Below are 8,276 nucleotides of genomic sequence, written 5' to 3'. Positions count from 1 at the left end.
GACGTCTCTGCCTCAAAACGGCTAGCCAATAAATCCCTGCTGCTTCAGCCAACTCATTGTGTGGTATTTGTTTTGGCAGTTAGGAAATGAAAACAGTTCCAATAATGCTCTTTTTAAAAGTTCACTTTAAAAATCGACATGTATTAAGATCCACTCTTTTCCGGTGTATAAGTCTTAAGTTTTAACACATGCATTCAGACATGTAACCACTACTACAATGAAGATATAGCACAGTTCCATCACCACCCAAAATTCCTCCATGCCCCTGTGTAGTCAACCCTTCCCATCGCCCCTAGCCCCTTGGAACTACTGATCTGTTTTCTAGAGCTAAAGTTTTGCCTTTTCCAGAATATCATATATAAAGGGGAACATACAAGTATATAAGGCTTGTTTTTTTTTTGCTTAGGTACTGATTTTAAAGTCATCCACGTTGTTGTATATATTAGTACACCTTTTATTGCTCAACAGTATACCACTGTATGGATGTACCACAATTTGTTTATCCATTCACTAGTTGAACATTTAGGTTGTTTCTACTTTTACATGGTTGTACATAAAGTCTCTACAAACACTGGCATAAAGGTTTTTTTTTGTGAACCTAAGTTTTCATTTCCCTAGGGTAAATACTGAGGAATAGGATTGCTAGATTGTATGGTAAGTGTATATATAACTTCATGAGAAACTTCCAAACTGTTTTCCAGATTATACTATTTTACATTCCCATCAGCAGTGTATGAGTGTTCCAATTACTCCACATCTTCATCATCACTTGGCTTTGTTTTTTTTTAAGTTTTGAATTTTAGCCATTCTAATAGGCATGTAGTAGTATCTCATTTTGACTTTCATTTGCACTTCCCCATTTAGAATTTTTTACATCTTAATTTGCACTCTGTGTAACTTCTTAGGTGAATTGTCCAAATCTTTTGCCCATTAAAAAAATTGGGTTTTTCCTATCATTGAGTTTTGAGAGTTCTTTATATATTCTGGATACACATCCTTTATTAGGTAGGTGGTTTGCAAGTATTTTCTCCTGGTCTGTGGCTTATTGTTTTCATTCTTTTACTATTGTCTTTCAAAGAACATGAGTTTTACATTTGATGCAGTCCATATATCAATTTTTTATTTTGTGGATTGTACTTCTGGTGTTAATAGCTAAAAGCACTCTGTTTAACCTAAGGTCACAAATTTTCTCTTATTTTCTTTTAGAAATTCTGTAAGAAAACTAGGCTTTCAGTTTTATATTTATATTTTATTTTATATTTATTTATTTTTTATTTTTGAGGTACCAGGGACAGGGATTGAGCCCATACCTTGTATGTAGGTAGCAGGTGCACCTACTCATCCTATATTTACACTCCCCTATATTTACATTTTAAATGATATACTTTGAATTAAATTTTTTATAATGGGTGAGGAATGGGTCAAAGTTTTTTTGACATAGGAAGGTCTATTTTTTTCCACAGTTTGTTGAAAAGACTATCCTTTCACCATTGAGTTGTCCTTGCCCCTTTGTCAAAATCCCTTGACTGTATTTGTATGAACCTACTGCCGAACTTTGTATTCTTGTCCATTGATCTGTGTGACTATCCTTTTATTGGTACCATACTGTCTTGATTACTGTTGATTTATAGTGGGTCTTGAAATCAGATAGTGTGAGACTTCTAACTTCATTCTTTTTCAAAATTGTTTTGGCAGTTTTAGTTTCTTTGCCTTCCTATATAAAAAAATTTTTTTTAATTTAATTTAATTTATTTCCCCCCCTCCATTGTATGCTCTCTCTGTCCATTTGCTGTGTGTTCTTCTGTGTCCATGTATGTTCTTGTCAGTGACACTGGGAATCTGTTTCTTTTTGTTGCATCATCGTGCTGCATCAACTCTCTGTGTATGTAGTGCCACTCCTGGGCAGGCTGCGCTTTTTTTTTCACGTGGGGTGGCTCTCCTTGAGGGGCACACTTCTTGTGCATGGGGCTTCCCTACATGGGGGACACTCCTGCGTGGCACGGCACTCCTTGCGTGCATCAGCGCTACATGTGGGCCAGCTCACCACACTGGTCAGAAGGCCCTGGATTTGAACCCTGAACCTCCTTTGTGGTAAGTGGATGCTCTATCAGTTGAGCCAAATCCGCTTCCCTTATATAAATTTTAGAATCAGCTTGTTGATCTCTAAAATATCATCCTGCTATTTTTATCGAGACTGAATCAAAAAACAGTTTAGGGAGAATTGACGTTTTAATGTTATTGAATCTTCTAATCTGTGGACACAGTGTATACTTCTATTTCAGCTTCCTTTGATTTAATTACATTTCAAGGAAACTGTAGAAGACTTACAACCATATAGGTCCCTTTACCCACCCTCCTTTTTCATAGTTGTAATATGAATTGTATCTACATATATTGAAAATACTATCAGGCATTGTTAGGTTTTTAAATTTTAGCAGTCACACACATTGTAAGAGGAGAAAAATATCCTTTTATAATTGCTCAGATATTTACCAGTTCTTTTGCTCTTACTTCATTACTGAAGTTCCCAGTTTTTCTCTGATATCATTTCCCTTCAACCTTAATAACTTTCATTAGCATTTTTAAAATGATTATTTCTGCTGGTGATAAAATTTCTTAGCCTTCCTTCATTTGAGAATGCCTTTATTTTGTTTTCATTCATGACGGCTATTTTTGCTGGGTATAGAATTTTGGATTGATAGTTCTTTTCTTCCAGCAATTTAAAGATGTTCCACTGTATTCTGACCTTCATAGTTTTCTATTAGAAATTTGTAGTCATTCAAATTGTTATTCTATTAATTCTCTAGATGCTTTCAAGATTATTTAAATATCTTTAGTATTTAGCAATTAGATTATGAGGTGTCTGTGCATGGTTTTCTTTGAGTTTATTCTCTTTCGGATGTGTTGAGCTTCCAGATTTTTATTTATTTATTTATTTTTGACATCCTTCATCAGATTTGGAACATATCAGCCATAACATTTGCAGATCTTTTTACCATGACAGTCTTTCTCTTCTAATTCTGGGACTTTGATGGCATGAATGTTAGACCTGAGGCATTGCTCATTTAAAGATTTTTTTTTCCTCTCTGTTATTCAGATTGGATAATTTCTATTGATGTCTTAAAAGTTCTCTGACTCATTTCTCTGTTATCTCCATTCTGCTATTGAGCAGAACTTAAAAATTTTTTCAGATATTATATATGTCAGTTCTCTGATTCCTATTTAGTTCTTTTATAATTTCTATTTCTTTCTTGAGACACCTATTTTTCCACTCATTTCAAGTGTGTCTACACTTCAAGGGCATAGTTATAATAGCTGCTTTAAAGTCTGATCATTGCTTTTTCCCTTAAAAACTGGCTGAATCTTCCTGGTTCTTTGTATGTGGGCTCTGGTTGCTGTTAAAAATCTTCTGGAGAACTTTGTTTTTGTTTTAAGTTTCAGCATGCAGTCAACATGGTTAGGTTCAGACCATGAGTTTTCTTGATTTCTGTGGGCTGTGGTTTTAATGTCAAATCAGTTCATAAAGTCTTTGCTATGCTGCTTTGAATATATTCCACATTTGCACAGCTGAGCCCAAGACTTGAGCCATTTCATACACAGAATTGGGGGATCTCTTCTCTGCCTTCCTCCTCTCCAGTATCTCTTCTCTGCCTTCCTCCTCTCCGGTATCACCACTTCCCCACTCTTTTCAGTTCACAAAGGCCCCTTTCCTGGTGTGATGGCCAGAAAGATAAGTTTTCTTTCAGAAGTTTTAGATGATAGTCACTCCTGAAGCTCTGCTGGGATCCACTCTGGTTTGTCTGGAAGAGAAAATAGGAAAATAAAACAAATGGGAACCTCACCTTGTGTAGGTTGTTTTTCTAAGTTTGAATCCCCCCTCAATTTGTCTGTTCAAAAAATAATGTTTAAACTTTTCAGAGTCCTCAGGTAGATATTTTTTTTTGTCTGGACTTTGTAATTGTACTCAGATTGACAGAGGACTCTAGTGGGCTTATTTCATGTTGGCTGGCACCTGCAAAAATATTCTTTATGGTCATTTTTTTCTGATGCATGATCAGAAAATGTTCATTCCATTGGTTACCATGCCCTTTAATCTCGAACTATTCTTTTTTTTTTTTTTTAAGATTTATTTTTTATTTATTTCTCTCCCCTCCCTCCCCAGTTGTCTGCTCTCTGTGTTCCTTTGCTGTGTGTTCTTCTGTGACCGCTTCTGTCCTTACCAGCAGCACTGGGAATCTGTGTTTCTTTTTGTTGTGTCATCTTGTTGTGTCAGCTCTCCATGTGTGTGGTGCCATTCTTGGGCAGGCTGCACTTTCTTTCATACTTCTTGTGCATGGGGCTCCCCTATGCGGGGAACACCCCTGCATAGCACGGCACTCCTTGCGCGCATCAGCACTGAGCATGGACCAGCTCCACACAGGTCAAGGAGGCTCAGGGTTTGAACCGTGGGCCTCCCATGTGGTAGGTGGATGCCCTATCTGTTGGGCCAAGTCCGCTTCCCTTGAACTCCTCTTAACATCGCTTCTGCTTTGTTTTGTAGGTTTTGCAATCTGCCAGTTGTTCTGCAGAATCTCTCCCAATCTCCCATCCTTTCTTAGAGTGATCCCCATCAGGCTTTGCCCTCACCATCTCAGTAAAACGTGGTTTCTAATGACTGCTATTTTGTATTCATGTTGATTTCTTTTTTTTTTTTAAGATTTATTTTATTTATTTTCTCCCCTTCCCCCACGTTGTCTGCTCTCTGTGTCCATTTGCTGTGTGTTTTTCTGCATCCACTTGCATTATCAGGTGGCACCAGGAAACTGTGTCTCTTTTTGTTGCGTCATCTTGCTGTGTCAGCTCTCCATGCATGCAGTGCCACTCCTGGGCAGGCTGTGCTTTTTTCGCGTGGGGTGGCTCTCCTTGTGGGGCACACTCCTTGCACATGGGGCACCCCTATGTGGGGGATGCCCCTGCGCGGCACGGCTCTCCTTGTGCACGTCTGCACTATGTATTGGCCAGCTCACCACATGGGTCAGGAGGCCCTGGGTATTGAACCCTGGACCCTCCATATGGTAGGTGAATGCTCTATCAGTTGAGCCACATCTGCTTCCCTCATCTTAATTTCTTAGCACATTTGATTCTCCTTACTAGAAATACTTTCTCACCTTAGCCTCTGGGAATCAACCCCCTCTGCATTTCCCTCTTTCCCTGCCCACCCCTTCTCAATCCTCTTTACTGGTTTCTTCTCAGAACCCAACCTTTACACCATAGATGTCTTTAAGCCTCAACACTTATCCAAACTAACTCCTTGAAGCTCTCACCCATCCCATAACTTTCAACTCCATCCATTCAGTGACTCCCAATTATATCTCCAACTCAGACCTACTCTCCATGCACTGCCATCTGGACATCTTCATGTATGTCTAATTAGGCATCTCAAATTCAACACATCCAGAATAAAAACCCAATTCCCTCCCTACTCCAACCCGTTCCTCCTATGGTCTTTCGAACTCAGTCAATGGCCACTTCGTTCTTTGAGTTTTACAGGCCCAAAATCTTAGTCTTCCTTCATTCTTCTCCTGGTTTCTTCCTCCAGTGTATCAGCCTTTCCTGAATTTATCCAGAGTCTGATCTCTTCTCATGCCTTCACTGCTACCCCATGAGGGCAGGCCTCTGTCCTCTTTCATCTCCTCCCCACCACCTGCTTCCCCTCTACAGCCTATTCTTCATGTTGGCCCAGATGATCCTCTTACGTCTTGACTCAGATCATGTTCTCCTCTCTTCAACCTCCAGTGGTTTCCTACATCTTTAATCACGGCACAGAAGCTTGCAAGGTCCTTACACAATTTTTACCACCTTCGCCACCCTCTCCCAGCTACACTGGCCTCCTGGCTGTTCCTGGAACAAATCTAGCAGTTTCCTCTCCAAACCGTTTGCATTTGCTTCTCTTTTGGCTTAAAATTCTTCTCCAGGTATTTGCATACCTCACTTAATTCAGGTCTCTGTTCAAATGTCATCTTACAGAGAAGCCTTTTCTGACTACCCTAATTAAAATAACACTGTGCCTCTGTCCCTGTTCCAGGGGACATCCCCTGTCCCTCTTACATGTTTATTTTTCTCCAATGTGCTCATCCCCCCTCGGTATGACATATTTACTTTGGTGCTTTCTTCAGTAGAACTTAAGCTCCAAAAGGATAAGAACCACTTCTGTTCTTTCCACTTCTATATTGCCATTATGTAGAGTAGTTTTTGACACACAGTAGGTGTTCCCTAGGGATTTGGAGACTAGATGACTGGAGTAAATGCTTTTGAATATGTAGCTCTTAATCTCTATCCTCACAGGTGGCTTCTTGAGTTCATCTAAATTTCTTCTGACCATCGTGGTCTGGAACAGCGTGGTCCCTGCCCCCCATTCTCATCCTCCCCGGCCAGATCAGACAGGCCACCCACCTGGAGCCCCCTCAATGAGCATCCTGCTCAGCAGAGTGGAGCTCACCCTGCCAGCACATGTCAGGGTTGAGGAAGCCTTTATCAATCACCCCGCTCTGGTGGTGTGGGGGAGGTGGGTGGTGGGGAGCCTGATTCCTGGAATGTCATCCAGGCGTCTGGTCTTCCATCACTCAGTGCGATTCAGTACAAGGAATCCATCATCCAGGCTGCCAGCAGACGAGCCAGGAGACCTGGCCACCTCGGCCTCATCTCTCTCCTCCTTTCTGTTCTTCCTGAGTCTAGGTCAGAGCCAAGGTTGTGACAGGGCCAGGCAGTGGCTGTCGTGCTCGCCTGTGATGGGCAGGTGCGCCTGCTGCCCAGAACCTGACACAGAGAAGACCGCTGACCTGGTGACAGCCCCGAGATGTGGCCTTTGGGCTGAACTGCCTCCTGGGTGTCTCTCTTTCATGAAACATCCACATGCCTTCTAGGGCCTGAGTCTGCTGTCCACATGACACTTTGAATTCTCCGAGGTCATTTCATCAATCTTTCATTGAATGTACCACAACCACTGGATTTTTCTCTTTCAAGAATTTCATATACATTGAAATTCACTCATTTTAGTATATTGTTATGAGTTTTGACAAACACATACCATTGTATACTCATCCCCACAATCAAGGTTTAGCATAATTCCATCATCCCCCAATTTGCACCATGTCCCTTGGAGGTCAAACCCCTCTCACCACCCCCAGCTGCTGGCAACCACTGACATATATTCTGTCTGTATAGTTTTGCCTTTTCTGGAATGTCATATGAATGGAATCATAAATTATATTGCCTTTTGAGTCTGGTTTCTTTCACTCAAATTAATGCATTTGAGATTTATTCATGTTGTTGCATGTATCCTTTGATTGTTCCTTTTTATTGCTGTGTAGTATTCCCTTGAATGTTTGTTTGTTCATTCATTCCCCAGTTGAAGAACATTTGGGTGGTTTCTAGTTTTTAATCGAGTGATGGTAAACAAAGCTACTGTAAATATGCACATAAAGATTTTTGTATGGACATACATTTTCATTTCTCTTGGGTAAATAACTAGGAATGGAAAGGATCATGTAGTATGTGTATGTTTAACTTCTTAAGAAACTGCCAAACCATTTTCCAAAGTGGTTGCACTATTTTACATTCCTGCAAGGATTGCATGAGATTTCCAGTTCCCGTGCATCATAGTCAGCTCTTGGTATGATCAATCTTTCTAATTTTAGCCATTCTAATGGATGTGTAGTGGTATCTCATGATGTTTTTACACTGAATTACCCTATGACTAATAATGAGCATCTTTTCATGTACTTATTTGCAATCCATTTATCTTCTTTAATGAATTGTCCCAATCTTTCGTCCATTTTAAAAAACTGGGTTGTTTTCTTATTGAGTTTTGAAAGTCCTTTATATATTTTGGATACAAGTTTCAAATATTTTCTCCCTGTCTACAGCTTGTCTTTTTATACTCTTAAGAGTCTCTTTTGAAGAGCAAAAGTTCTTAATTTTGACAAAGTCCAATTTATCAATTTTTTATAATAGCCTGGGCTTTCGATGTTATATCTAAGAAATGTTTGCCTTACCAAAGACCGCAATGATTTTCTCCTGTTTTCTTCTAGGAGTTTTATAGTTTCAGGTTTTACATTTAGGTCTATGATCCATTTTGCATTACTTTTTTACTAAGGTGTGAGGTATGGATTGAGATTCACTTTTGGGCATATGGATATTCAATTGCTCCTCGGCCTCTGTTGAAAGATGACCCTGTCTTCATTTAATTCCCTTTGCACCTTGTCAAAGATCCACTGCCCTTTTTTGCATGGGTCTAA

The sequence above is a fragment of the Dasypus novemcinctus genome, chromosome 9, assembly GCF_030445035.2.
Source record: "Dasypus novemcinctus isolate mDasNov1 chromosome 9, mDasNov1.1.hap2, whole genome shotgun sequence".
In the NCBI taxonomy this organism is placed as follows: Eukaryota; Metazoa; Chordata; class Mammalia; order Cingulata; family Dasypodidae; genus Dasypus; species Dasypus novemcinctus.
Note: the sequence above shows the minus strand (reverse complement) of the source record.